The sequence below is a fragment of the Ursus americanus genome, chromosome 8 (genome assembly GCF_024610735.1).
Source record: "Ursus americanus isolate L20-20 chromosome 8, mUrsAme1.1.p, whole genome shotgun sequence".
Classification (NCBI taxonomy): Eukaryota; Metazoa; Chordata; class Mammalia; order Carnivora; family Ursidae; genus Ursus; species Ursus americanus.
The window spans coordinates 24,748,158-24,761,144 of NC_142134.1; the positions used below are offsets into that span (position 1 = coordinate 24,748,158).

Below are 12,987 nucleotides of genomic sequence, written 5' to 3' on the forward strand. Positions count from 1 at the left end.
TTCTCCTGTTGGTGCCCTCTGCTCAGGCCTCACTGGCCTCGTGGTTGATTCTCAAATACACCAAGCATGTGCTTGGGAAGCTCTGTCTACAGTATACATGTGGCTCCTCCCTCCAGTCCTATAGGTCTCTGCTCAATGTTACTTTATCATGAGGGCTTCTCAGAGCACACTATGAAATGGCACCTGATAAAATCTTCAGCTTTTCATGTTTGCGGGCCTTGCTCCTGGGCCCAAGGTGGAAATGACTCGGCAAAACCTCAAAGCATGGGCGCTATTTCTGCCCCACACAACACACAGCACATCTGTTTCGTTAAAAATATAACCAAAAAAGAGCATTCCAAACATAAAGATAGGGGGAAAAGAGCCTTCCTGGTTTCCATAAGATTAAAGCCATAGAGCCTTGCACATACTAAAACCATAACATAAAGCCTGTAGCTTTCTGGAATGTTCTTTGTCATGACGATCTGCAACTCTTTCTCTGAAGAAAAAAAACCATACATAACTCTGTGCCATGCGTTCTTACCCTGGGGCACTCTCTTCTTTGTGAAGGTGGTATATACCACGCAGCTGGGAATAAAAAAACTCTCTTCCTTTCTCTTTATAATTTTAAAAAACACTTGTTCATTTTGTGTCAACATACCCCGCCCTCCCTAACTTCCTTACCCTGTCTCCAGTGCACTTACCATGGTCAGACATATTTGAACTTGTCCCTTTATGCATTGCTCATCTTCCTCTACAAGAATGTAAACTCCATAAGGATAGGGACTTTATCTGGTTCATGGCTCTATTTTCAACACCTTCACATGGCATATGACAGGTACTTTATGAATATATGTGAAACGGCTGAGTGAATGTTAAAGGAAATCTGCACCCCTTCATCTTTAAATTCTCTATTTTAAAAGCCAAGAAACTCTTTCTTTAATTCAATTTTTAAACATATTGAGAAGTAAAACTGCAAGACACTTCAAAACGCAGAGAATTATGTAAGAAAATTCAGTGCACATAATTTTATACATAAATGTGGTTTTAAATAGGTTTTTTTTAAGTTTATTTCTTTATTTTTTTTTAGTAATCTCTACGCCCAACGTGAGGCTCGAACTCACCACCCTGGGATCAAGAGTCACATGCTCCTCTGATTGAGCCAGCCAGGAGCCCCTAAACTGTTTCATACAGTTCTAATTAACACATTATGTTAATTCAAGACTTCAAAAAGAAAAGAAAAAGGACCTTTCTTAGTTCTTAGGGTCAGGCATACAAATCTAAACAGAAGACACCATTGGAAACCCCATATTAGTAACAAATATTTTCTTGCCCTAAGAACACTCGTGCCTTGATGGAATAAAAGACAAAAACAAAATAATTAAAAATTGCTTTCTGTCTAGCTACAAAACTTAAAGCATTTACCTTTTACCTGTCCACTTAATACTTATGGCTTCGTTCTCTATTAAAATACTCAATTCTATAGATAATATTAAATCTCTCTGGGTCAATAAATGAAATAATTTAAATTACAGGTACAATAAAAAGCAAACTTTAGTGGCACCTGATACTATTTTATTAAAATCCATAATTACATTAAGTAATGTAGCATTTATTAATATTTCCAATCAATTCAGACAGAAAAAGTTATTTGCCGTAGGTGTCCGTGTAACGTGACTGCTAATAGTATTAACAACACAGGTTGCACCTATCACACTCAGGCCTTTCTGGAGTGGTTCTGTTTAAGCACTAATTTCGGCAGCACTGAAAGGTTTGAGTGTGTAATCATTTGATCCGATAAATTCTATATTAGAGATGACGACAGAGAGCAACTGAAACACAGCGGAGGAAACAACTCTCCGTAGGCCAGAGGGTCAGCTATCCCGAGAACACACTTGAAGCCTGAAAGCCATTCCAGACAGAGGAGCAGCGTAAGCAGAGGCAGAGCTGCAAAATGTGAATTCTGTTAACTTGAAATGGTCAAATGGGAAATGACAGGGCGGGAGTGGAGAAAGTGCCAGAAGCCAGGCACCGCGAGGGTGAGGCAGGGTGGGGGCCTGACAGGCCACACGCCAGGGTTGGGCCTGACCCTTAGAGATTACGTAGACACGGGATTTGCGTGGGTCGGTAAGCATTTGAGAAGATTATTTGCGGGACAACTGCGGGAATGGCCTGGGGGCGTTGGGGTGCACGTGTTGGGGGGAACAAGAGTAGGACGGGGAGACCGGTGAGGGGGCTGAAGAAAAAGTGAGAGGTCTTGAATGACAGAGGGTACGGGTGGAGGCCCGAATCCAGGGTCGGTCCTGGGGCAGGGCTGACCGGGTTTCATGTAAGCAGCCCTCTTAGTCAGGGCTCGTAGGGGAGGCGGTCCGGGTGGGGGCGGGGAACGGCGCTCGGTTGCCCCGGCGACGGCGTCTGGGGGGCGGAGTCGAGGGCGGGAGGCGCCCCCACGCCACGCCGAGGTGCCCAACGGTCGCCCGCGCGCTCGCGTGCAGGGGGCGGAGGCCGGAGCCCGAGCGCTGCGAGGGGCGGGCGCGAAGGGGGGCGGCACAGCGCCCCGCGCTGCTGCGGAAGAAAAGGAGCTGCCCCCGCCGCCACCGCAGCCACCGGGTCGACGCAGGTGCGGCCGCCGTGCCGCCGGCGCCGCTGCCAAGATGCGGCCGGTCTCTTAGGATGAGGTGTTGGTTGCAGGTACGGCGGCGGGGCGTGGCGCGGGGACTGGGTGAGAGGGGTGGGTCGAGCTCCAGAGGACCCCGAGCGGCGCATTTCATTTCTGGAACCTTCCAGACCTTTGTGTTTGTTTCTCACATGGCATATGCCCAATAAATTGTTTCTTTAACGGAAAGGACTGCTGTTGTGTTAGGATTTAGCAAGACCTCCGGGGACAGTGACTGTAACTCTGGGACCAGAGGGCCCAGTGCAAAAAGTATTCCACTTTTGGGGGTAATAACCGTGGGTCCTGTCCCAACATTACCGCTAACTCTTGTTCCTGCCCTGCTTCCCATGGACAGGGAGATGGGTTAGGGAAGGCATGGAGATAAAGAGGAATATCTAGCCTTGGACAGTCACCAACCTGGCATCCAAAATGGGGTTGTAATAAATGTTGTGTAAGGGCTCTTTCAGTTGGAGGCTTTCCTGTAAGTGACATTAAGAATCTGGCTCTGCCCCCTTATCAGCATCAATCAGAAACAGTGCGTTCCTAAATGAGCCCAGCCTTTTCCACAAAACTCTGTTTCAGAGCAGCACTCAGGCTGTTTCAGGATTTGTTCCTGCATCTTGGTGTACCTTAAGGTCAGGGGAAAGTAGAAGAAAAGTGAGGTCTGTCGCTATTTCTCAGGGTTTTTTGACTTGACAACCACTTCTTGCTTTATCAGCTGACGATTCAGGAAAGAAAGGGCCAGTGCCCACTGTGCATCCCATAGACTAGCGAGGCAGGACTATTTCTGTGTGTAAAGTAATGGGGTGGGGGTGGGAGAGTGGTGGGAGGGACCTGGTCCTCCCACCTCTTATCGCACTTACTGTTTTTAATCTTACACAGTTATCTGTTTGTGTTGTGGGTAAAATGTTTTTAATGCCATAGAGGTATTATTATACTCTCCAAATAAGTTGAGGGCAGAAATGGACAATTTACTTGGTATGTGCAAAGTCCTTACTATTGTGTTTTACAAAGAACACTCTGTGTTGTCTAGTATGTTAGAATCACGCACTTTAAAACCACACAATTTATTAAATCGGACCTCTGTGAACCACATATTCCCAAACCAGGTGACCCCAAATTATATGGTATAGTAGGTTGAGTGGGAGCCACCCCGAAATATCAAGTCCTAATTCCTGGAATCTGTAAACATTATAAGGAAAAAAGGGTGTCTACATATACTGAAGTCATAGATCTTGAAATGGGGAAATTATCCTGGATTATCTGGGTGGGCTCTAAAGGCAAAGACAAGTGTGCTCATAAGGGAAGGACAGAGGAGATTTGATACAGACGGAAGAGGAGAGTACAGTACCACCACAGAGGCAGAGATCGGAGTGATGAGACCATAAGTCAATAAATAGTGCCAGCATCCAACAGAAGCTCAAAGAGGCAAGGAATAGATTCTTTCCTAGAGCCTCCGCGGAGAGCGCAGCCCTGCCAACAGCCTTGATTTCAGTCCTGCGAGACTGCTTTTGGACTTCTGGCCTGCAGAACCATGAGAGAATAAATGGCTATTATTCTTGTGGCAATGTGTTACAGCAACTACAGGAAACTAATCTGTATGTTAATTATTATAAATATATAAAAATTATTATAAATCACATAGGATCAATCCTGTATTGATGGATATTTTAAAGCTCCTCAGCTGGGGCAGTGACAGATGTAGTAGTGGAGACTACCAAATATTTTCCTGAACCCTGTAAATCTTAAGGAAAAGACTTGAATAAGGAATTTGGTCAAAAGTGAAAATAAATTAGGTGCATAAGAAAGAACTGGTCTAACACTTAAAGCAATTTTTGGACTTTTCAGTTGTATTCCTATGAACATATCACTGTATTTGCTCTGTTAAGAGAATAAAGTTGACTTAAGCTTGGTTCTTAGCTAATATATTATTGGCTATCCATTGTGTGTATATTAAATTAGAGTTGCAGACACCTGGGGATTGAGATCCAAGCCTTGGAAAAGTAGGCAATAGCGAAGTTCTTCCATGTGTGGGATGTTAAAATCTGGCTAAAAGCAGCCTCTAGTCATCTTGAAATTAACACACTTTGGAGTTTTCATGGTGTAGGAAAAAACCAGTGTTCAGGTTTAACTGATTGACTTCTAGGACCCAGGCAGCTAATATGCACCCCCACTCTTACTCCACAAAACATGACAATGTACACACAAAGAGTAGCCAATCTGCTTTCTTTCTGAGCTGCTTTTCTGAGGTATAATCTATATACCATAACATTTACTAATTTTAAGTGTAAAATCCAGTGCTTGTTAGTAAATTTACAGAGTTGTACAATTATCACAATTCAGTTTTAGAAAATATCCATCACTCAAAAAAGATCCTTCATACCCACTTGCAGTCCCCATTCCCAAACCCAGCACCAACCCAGTTTTGACCACTGGCCCACTCTAGAGTGGGCTACTCCAGTGGCCTCCTAACGGCCCTCTACTTCCGCTCAGTATATTTTTCACTCGACTGCTGTAGGATCCTACGTCCCTGATTAAAGTCCTTCAGTGGCTTTCCATTGAAATTAGAATTAACCCCAATGTCCTTTTCAAAGCACCATGAACTATACCCCCTACCATCCTCATCAACACCTTCTCAGGATAGTTTAGGAAAGAAACTGATAATAAAGGCTCCTTTGGGCTCAATACACAATTGGCTGCCCATAAGCAGGCCTCTCACCCTCCCTTGTCTACATGGCAGCCTCACTGCCTCCTTTCTGTCAGTCAGCAAACACTGAGCCCTTTTCATCTCAAAGCTTATGCATGTGGTATTTCCTCTTAGGAGCTTCCCCAGTCCTCTGTGGGGGTGACTGTTTTTTGACATTCAGCTCAAATGTCACCTCCTCAGAAAGGCCTTCCCTGACCTACCTAATTAAAGTAGCCTCAGCTCCTGTATACCACTCCCTGTGGTATTTTCTTCATTGCACTGAATCCCTCTCCAAAATTACATTTTTGATTTGTTTCTTTAGTGTTTCTCTTTCCCCACTAGAATATGAGATCTGTGAGGGAAGAAATTTGATTGGTCTTGATCTTAGCTTCATCTCTAGTATTTACAAAAGCACTATTCATAGCAGCAGTACATTTTAAGCTATCAGAATGCCAACAATGGTAAGTAATAATTATTGAATGCTTCTTACGTGCCAGGCCCTCTGCTGAGTGCTTTGTATGCATGAATGATTTAAGTGAAGCTTATTACATTTGATGTGGGAAGAGTAAGGAGAGCATGTCCTCCAGATATAGTCCCCTGTAGTAAATTATTGTTTTCAGAGCCATTAGGCAGTTTTCTTTCCCTTATTATTGAACATTGATTTTAGAGACTGGATCAATGTACATTGCCCCCAGCAATATAGTATCGAACCTCTTCTACAACCCTAAAAACTGAACTGGAGGTGTTTGCTAAGAAGGAGAGGAAGAGGTAAAAGAAGAGTATAAATAAAAGCAGAATCCTAAAAGAACAGGATACGCTCAGAACATAGCAGGTAGACTGCAGTGGAGACAGTATATGTCAGGGGAAAGGCAGGAGATGAAGCTGGGAGGTTGGTTAGGCCAGATCCTAAAGGGCTTTGGGTGTTAGTTTTAGTTCAGACTTTAGTCTTTGTGTAAGATATGGTAAAAGGGTCTGATTTTAAAGGAAACTCTTAAAGATTATAAGAAAGTGACACCCAAAGCCCTTTAACTAAATTTCATATTCGAGCACTCCTTCCTTGTAACTTAAGGACCACACTCAAGTCCTCTTTGCTGAGTTAAAAGATATTGCAGAGGTAAACTCAACAGAATGTGGTGACCTGATTGGATGTGGAGTTTGAATAGATGAAGAATAAAGACACTGAAAGGTCTTTAACTTGGGAAGTTGGGTTTATTATGGTATCTTTGACAACACCCAAGAAAGCAGATTTGGTGGGAATATGAAGCGACAGATGTGGGATAAGATGAATTTAAAGTGACCGTAAACATATATGCAGAGGTGGTAAGGAACAGATATTCATTAAAATTTATCCAGAGCCCCGATTTTTTTTTGACGAAGTCCCATGAAACCCACTGGCAGCAGTGGACTGCCCCCGTCTGGCCCTGCTGTTGGCTACAATCACTTGTGAGAAGTTGTATTTTTGGTCCTCTTTCAGCTGAATGTTTTCCATAGGAAGGCATAGAATGTCCAAGTTGGAGAAGATTTTGGAGATCTTCTAGTCCAACACTCTGCCCTTAAGAAGCCACCCAGTGGCAGTTGTCATCCCAACAAATGCTCATCCCCTCTCAGCTTGAACACCTCTCAAGTTCTCCACATACATTCAAGGTGCTGTAGCTTTTAGAAAGTCCGTCTCCACCCAGAACTAGAACCTGCCTCCCTCTGTTCATTAGTCCTAATTCTGCACAGAGGATGTTGTCATTTATTTTTCCAGCGTGACAACTTCTCACTTAGATTCCACTGAGATATGCCAAAAATCCTGGTTGCTTGTCATCTCAGCTCCACTGCTTAAAATCTGTAGACCTATTTCTGACCTACCAGATAGGAATTCTGCCTAGGAACTCTTCTAACCACGCTCAAGAGATGTTGCCTGGTCAAAGCATCTCCAAGCACTGAAAAGCAACTTAAATGGTCAGAAGACATTCAGGTGGTCTATTTAAGTCAGTTTGGATTATACCTAGAAAGGTCTGGTCTGGAAAGGTTTTGGGCAAGGGGTTTACTCGGTGTGTTATCTTGCTAATGCCAGTGAGATCTATACCATCAAAATTAGCATTGGACCAATAGGGAGCATATACTTGCATGTGTTCTGTTGTACACACATAGCCTAGGTAAGTGCCATAGGCTATTAATTCAAATATACTTTCATATTCAAGATAAGCCCAAAGGAAAAAGAACTTAAAAGTTTTTGTGGTGGTGGCTGTTATGTGTATGTGTGTGTGTGTATGTGTTAGGTATTGTCGGGATCTTAGGTGATGAAAATGAACTTGTGAATTGAACTTTAAAAAATAATACATTTTAGATAATGAAGCATGGTTATATGGTAATACACGGATTTTGAAATATTTTCTTTTGCAGGTGTTAATAGGATAAGTGAAAATAAGAATATCCATATATTAAGGTATCTCTTATTTTACTTTGAATTATATTTAAGAATTGTGAACATATACAACTGATATACTAATTTATTATATCTATGCCTATATCTGATTTATTTTAGAGCCTGAAGCCTTGAGCTTGATGAAAGCCTTGGCTGGATTTTCTAACATCATAAAGCTACAAGGACTTTCTTTTTGTGGTTTTCAAACTCTGTTTGGCAGAGCATCTGCATTCCATAAAGGTGTCTCTAGGGCAGAGAGGAGGGTATGTAGTTGGGGCTCCGACAATTTAAAAAAAGGCATCCACTGCTTTAAAAAGTCTGGAAAACACAACTGCATTCTCATTTAGTAATGGTGGAAATTGAGGCTTAGAGATATGAGAAGATTTGCCCCTGCTCTCACAGTAACCAATGACAGAATTAAGTTTCCCAATTTTAAATCCTGTCCTCCTTTCACACTGCCTCTGTACAAGACAGTATTATGGACTGGTGAAGTATATCTTAAATAGCTTACTTGTGGATTAGATGATAATAGTACCTGTGTTTACTCAATGCAGTTTAAACCCACTTTCTTTGATGTTAGTGGGCCTATATGAAACCTAATAGCTTCTTTCGAGACGAATAGAAAGATATAGCCATTTATTATGGGAAAGTGAGTTAGTATACACTGGCTAAATTGTAAAGACAGCATTGTTGTTCACGTCATACTATCCCGTTATATGATACTCTGTGCGTGCGGATCGAGGCAAGTACTGTATAGTCAGGCTGCCCGAGTTCTCTTTTCCTGTTCCTTTGAGCCTCACACTCTTTACCTTCATCTTATAGTCTTATAGGTTAAATGCTGTTCTCACAGTCACAAAGCCAGTAGATCACAGAGCTAGGATTTGAACCCTGATAGTCAAGGAACAACATCTAGAGAGAAAGACTGCTTGAGAGAGCAGACATTAAGAGCCATGTGAAGTTAATGAGCACTTAACAGTAACTCGGGCAGGAAGGCAGTGTTCAGCATTAACTGTTCTCCTCATTGCATGTCTGAGATTGCACCAGCCTACGTATGCTGTATTCAGGTCGATCTGGGGGTGCCTTAGCAATTCCTAAGGAGAACATATCTTCAGACTCGCCGTTTGACAGTATGGACCCATTTTCTAAAGCCCCCAGTCTCAGGCTTGTGTGGAAAGTGGGACGGTTCAGCAGCCTGGGGGCTTGAGTCATTATTGAGGAATCTAGGAATCCTCCACAAAAGTCTTTTTGTGGTCCGCGGTTTCTAAAGCCTTTTCTGCAACACTCCAATCAAATAACCAGAGTAGAATCTCTATCTACCTGTTACTTGCCAGAAATTCAAGGCCCTTTTCAGTGTGATTCTAGTCATAATTTTAAATCCAGCAGAATCATTCATAGTAAGTGTTGGGCATACCCGAAGAGGCCAAGACCTCAGCTTTGTACTTTACTCAGAGATTTAACCACGCATGGAAGTCCATATTATGATCCACAAATCAACAAAATGCAGCATTTTAACAATTTAATGTCTAATTGTGACAAAAAAAAACCTTTCTTTTGCCAGAAATCCTTAGTAATTTAGTAAGCTTTATGCTCAAAAATAGGAATAATGTTTCAATTCTTAGTGTCATGAAAGCAGAGAAACACTGAGTGATTTGGCCAAACTGAGGATATATACGGTCTAAAATTGTAAAAATGTGAATTACAAATACTTTTTAAAAACAGATTTCATTAACCAGCAGCATTGGCAAACAGAAGTACTAAACATCTTTAAAAATAAATGTTTAAAACTTCTTTTTTAAGTAAGTATTCCTAGGCTGTCTTCTTTAAACTATTAATTTTCTTTTCTTTTTTTAAACTAAGAAAAAGTTTCCCTCTGAAAGGCTGCCATTCTTCAATGGCCTACTACCTATTATGGGATACTGAATTAATGAGTTTATTACATTCCTCATCCAAAATAAACGGGTTTTTTTTTTTCTAGATTTATGTATTCATTTTAGAGAGCGAGAGTGAGTGGGGGAAGGGACAGAGGGAGAGAATCTTCGAGCACTCTCCCCACTGAGTGCAGAGCTCACTGATCCCACGACCCATGAGATCGTGACCTGAACCGAAACCAAGAGTCAGATGCTTAACTGACTGAGCCACCCAGGTGACCCTCTACTTGGTTTTTTATATCAGGTTATTCTAAAGTCACACCTTCTCCTTTCTTCTCTTATTTCTTCTCTAACTTTTAGTTTCAGTTCTGCTTACCTTACTCATAGGTTCTGTTTCCTGCTTGATACCAGAAACTTTGGTATCTAGCAGATGGATCAGTGTGTAACTTCCCAACACTGGGCTGTGATTCTCCTTGTCCTGCTCATTCCGTCATGTTTTTGATCTATCTGTATTTTATAATATTAACATTACTCAGTAATTTGAATTTTGTAAGTGTTTTTCATCATCTTGAAGAATCCCCAAATGCACGATTTTAGTGTGCAAGTTATATTATACAGCAAACATTCGTGATAAAACTTGTTTAAATGAGAGCTTCCCCCCCCCCACACACACACCACAGCACTCTCTTCTATTTAGAACATTTGAATTGCCTAGCAATCTTGACTAACATTCCATTTGTTCTAATTCTTTATGGAATGTCGCCCTACCTACTACTTATTTCTTAAAAATGATAGTATGAAATACATTAAGGTAGAATTTATCTAACTGTAGTTTTGACAAATGGCATCTCAGTAATCAAAAGGGAGAAACTGTGAGTGAAATAAAAAGGAATTCTGTTTAATAAAAATTCTCTTTAGTTCACAGGATTTAAAAAAAATGTTTACCACTCTGCTTACGATCATGAATTACTGCATAAATGATAAGCGGTATGTCCTATGTGACCTTCTTTTCATCACCTTAATGGTCCTTGCCTGTATCTCCGTGTTTTTTTAAAGAGAATCAGGATTCTGATTCATTACTTTTATTGTTTTTCTGTTTTCTACCTCATTAATTTGTTTGTATCTTTATTATTTCCTACCATGTGTTTTCTTTTGTTTTACTTTTTTTCTTTTTGTGTTAGAAATTTAGTTCACTTATCGTCATTCTCTCATTTTTATTGAAATAGGTGTTTAAAGCCAGGAATTTTCTTTTTTTCACTGCTTTTCTGTCTCTCAGATGCTCATGTAGTGTGCTCATTGTCACTATTTTTTTGAAATTCTTTAATCTCCCTTTATATTCCCTTTATCACACCACAGACATTTAATAGGAAGCTTTGGATTTCTAGGTAGAAAGGCCTTTTTGCTTTGGGGTTTCACTTTTCATTTCTAGTTTTATGACATTATGACCAGAAAATGTTTGTAACATTTTTACTTTTTGAAACTGCTGACTTTTTTTTTTTTAAGATTTATTTATGTATTTGAGAGAGAGGGAGAGAGCGTGCACACGGGTTGTGGGGGCAGAAGCAGAGGGAGAGGGAGAGAGAGAATCCCAAGCAGACTGCGCGAAGTGCAGAGCCCGATGCGGGGCTCGATCTCACCACCCTGAGATCATGACCTGAGCCGACACCGAGTACCATGCTCAACCAAATGAGCCACCCCGGTGCCTGTGGAACCTGCAGATCTTTTATTTGTGCCCTAGAATGTGGTTGGTTTTTGTCAGTGTTCCTTCCCTGTGTGCTTGAGAGGAAGGTATATTCTCTATTATCAAAGTGTAGTGTTTGATGTATATTGAAAAGTCTACCTTAGTGATGATTTCGTCTAAGTCTTTTATATCCTTACTTACTTTTTGTCAGTGTGACCTATCTTATACTGAGCGGCCTGTTAAAGTCTCATCCTCGCTGTGTTTTTAGTCCTTATTGCATCTCCTATAGTGTATGTTTTATCTAAGGTGGGTGCTGTGTTGAATGGTACATGGAGTCAGTTGTACCTTTATTGCAGATGGCGGCTTTTCACTTTAAGCGCTCTTTGTCTTGTTTAATACTCTGCCTTGAAGACTACCTGGTCTGGTACCAGGATTTTAACTGGTGCGTTCTCACTGTTTTCATTCTCCTGGCAAATCTTTGTCCACCACTTTATCTGCAGTCTTTTTGAATCAGTGCCTTTAAGTGCCCTCTTGTATAGAGACAGAGTTGACATTTTTAAGACCCAATTTAAAAATCCTTTTCTTTGAATAAGCAAGTCAAGTTCTGTCATGTTTATTGATATGACTTTATGTTTGGTCTAAATTCTGTCCCATTATTCTTACATTGTCTTCTGGTGATAAAATTATTATATATTATATTTACTGTGTTTTTTTGATGTTTCTTCTTTTTCTTTAAAAACATTTTTTTGTTAGGGCACGTCAGTGGCACTTAGGGTTATGAGATCAAACTCTGTGTTGGGCTTCACGTGGAGCCTGCTGAAGATTGTCTCTATCTTTCTTTCCCCCTGTGTGCCTCCTCCATGATCTCTTTCTCTAAAAAAAATTTTTTTTTGTCACTTAAGAAGGTTTGTATTTTTATTCTAGTGGTTACCTTCACATTAAGGCTTTTTATAGTATACCTATAGACTGACCCTTTTTCCTCTTATTTAACTCTTTGCTTTCTGTCAGTTTTAAAAGATATTTTTTGACAACCAGTGGTCCTCTACTTGTCCCCTTTTTTGTCGCTTATCTTCCCATTTCGAGTTACATTTATTCTCCTTTTTCACACATGTAATATTTATATATTATTCTTCAATGCCATCACTCTACCCATGTTTTAGTATCAACTTTACAACTGAAGAGGTAACATTCACCATCAGACCTTTTGCACACTTTCCCCAGTCATTTTTTTTTTTGAGATTTTATTTATTTATTTGTCAGAGAGAGAGAGAGAGTGCACAAAGCAGGGGGAGTGGCAGGCAGAGGGAGAAGCAGGCTCCCCGCTGAGCAAGGAGCCAATGCGGGACTTGATCCCAGGGCCCTGGAATCATGACCTGGTCCAAAAGGCAGACACTTAACCGACTGAGCCACACAGGCGTCCCTTTTTTTGTTGTTGTTGTTCATCTTTATCTTTTTTTCCAGATATTATTTTGGAAAATTTAAAGGCTACAAAAAAAAAAAAGATTTTCACAAGTTGTTCACACTGCCATTTTTACCAGTCATCTTCTGGTTGGATGAAGCCTTACCTCCGCTTTCAGATTGCTCAGATGGGGCACATGTATACAGTGTTCTGGCACATTCAAAACTATTTTTCTATGGCTTTGACTCTTTTGAAAATCTTGGCTGGATATAGTGTCTGTCCTTGGTTCATTCTTCCTTTCTTGT

At 41.0% G+C, this 12,987-nt stretch overlaps 1 protein-coding gene across 7 annotated transcripts in view; it reads left to right on the forward strand.

Annotated features, from left to right (window-relative positions):
• The first annotated feature begins 2,490 nt into the window (after window positions 1-2,490).
• The window catches only part of CCDC158 (coiled-coil domain containing 158), an 88,370-nt gene continuing 77,873 nt past the window's right edge, over window positions 2,491-12,987 (forward strand). For 5 of the 7 annotated variants that reach the window (XM_045789970.2, XM_045790007.2, XM_045789987.2 and 2 more), the window contains exons 1-2: window positions 2,491-2,670; window positions 7,713-7,755. The gene's annotated coding sequence lies outside the window, so the exon portion shown is untranslated. Of the gene's footprint in view, window positions 2,671-7,712; window positions 7,756-9,727; window positions 9,878-12,987 lie in introns of those variants that run through there. The other 2 variants (XM_045789980.2, XM_087864067.1) reach the window with 2 other exon arrangements.